This window comes from Triticum aestivum, chromosome 2D (assembly GCF_018294505.1).
Source record: "Triticum aestivum cultivar Chinese Spring chromosome 2D, IWGSC CS RefSeq v2.1, whole genome shotgun sequence".
Taxonomy (NCBI): Eukaryota; Viridiplantae; Streptophyta; class Magnoliopsida; order Poales; family Poaceae; genus Triticum; species Triticum aestivum.
Genome location: NC_057799.1, coordinates 14079626 through 14081121, shown reverse-complemented (window position 1 = coordinate 14081121; position 1496 = coordinate 14079626).

The window sequence follows — 1496 nt, the reverse complement described above, 5'->3', positions numbered from 1 at the left end:
GACATCCAAGACCTAGATAACACCTCACCCGACACCCACCGCTACCCCAACTAAAGAGACGATCGGATCCGGGGCAAACAAGCCTCCATCGATTCGTCCTGTAGCAACGGGCGCGAGAAGAGCATGGTCCTGCTGCCGGGTGCGAGACGAGCGCAGTCCAGCTGATGGGCGCGAGACGAGCTCGGTCCTGCTGCTGGGCGCGAGACGAGCTCGGTCCTGCTGCCGGGCGCGAGACGAGCTCGGTCCTGCTGCCGGGCGTGAGACGAGCTCGGTCCTGCTGCCCGAGCACGAGACGAGTGTTGAATTGCTATTTACGGCAATAATCCACAGTGTATGTCAATATTCTCTTTTCGGCTATGGAACCAGTTCCCGCATATTGTGGGGCCGTTGCCAAAGCCAACTTTATGGGGAACCAAAGCACGTAGCTGCTCTGATACCAGATCAACTGAGGGAATAAGAACAGAGGAGGAGCTGCAGCTTGATGCGTGAGCTTCCAAGGAAGAGAGGTTGAGACGAGAAAATCAGTCATGGCACCTAAAATTTATGTTTAGTTATTCTCAAATATCCCCCCCCCCCCCATTCTTGTAGGATTTGGCATCGCATACATTGTCAAGCAATCACACAAATAACACCGGTGCTAAATCATATAGATGTATCAAATTGTTTGGCATCGCATACATTGTCGAGCAACCACATAAATAGCACCGGCTGGACTCTGAATCTTATTATTGTCCGGCCCAATTCGTTTGGCATCAGAGCACCTGCTGCACCAATTCCCATATTTTTGCCTTTGGCAATTGGTTGCACAATGGTGGGCATTAATGCCAAACGCCAAATCCCTATAAGGCAACATTATTTGGCTACACATTGTGGATGCCCGAACAAGAACCATTGTTGCGCTCCGATGCCAAAGGAATTGGGCTGGACAATAAAATTTGCTTCATTTGCATGTCTCGCCTTGTGGAGTAGGGACAAGCAGGTTGGAGAGAAAGAGAATTGTTTATATAAATAATATATGACAGTGTGCATGCATCCCTCAGCGATGGTTTTTTCCTCTTTTCGTAAAAATTTAATTCATGTCAAAATCAGACCCATGTTGCACAAGTGTGTCAGATGACTACAGTGCACACAAATAGGAAATTTGACAATGATGCCAACTGATTAGTGCACGGCGATTTTTTTTAGTTGGCATATACACGCACACACTCACATTACCACACACGCACTCACACAGCGCCTACCGAAGATCAGATCAAAATTATGAAGCTTAAAAATTGATGAAGTCACCACAGACGTATGCTATCGATGTAAACTTCGCCTCGCATCAAAACACTATTCCACATTAAGGAGACAACAAAACGACAAATCTATGATTTAATGTCTTATGGGCTGGGCACCATCGTCCAACCACTGATTGGTTCTCACAATCCTAAGCAACATGGATCACACAATCCTAAAAAGAAAACACTGACACACATGGTATACATGGATCATCA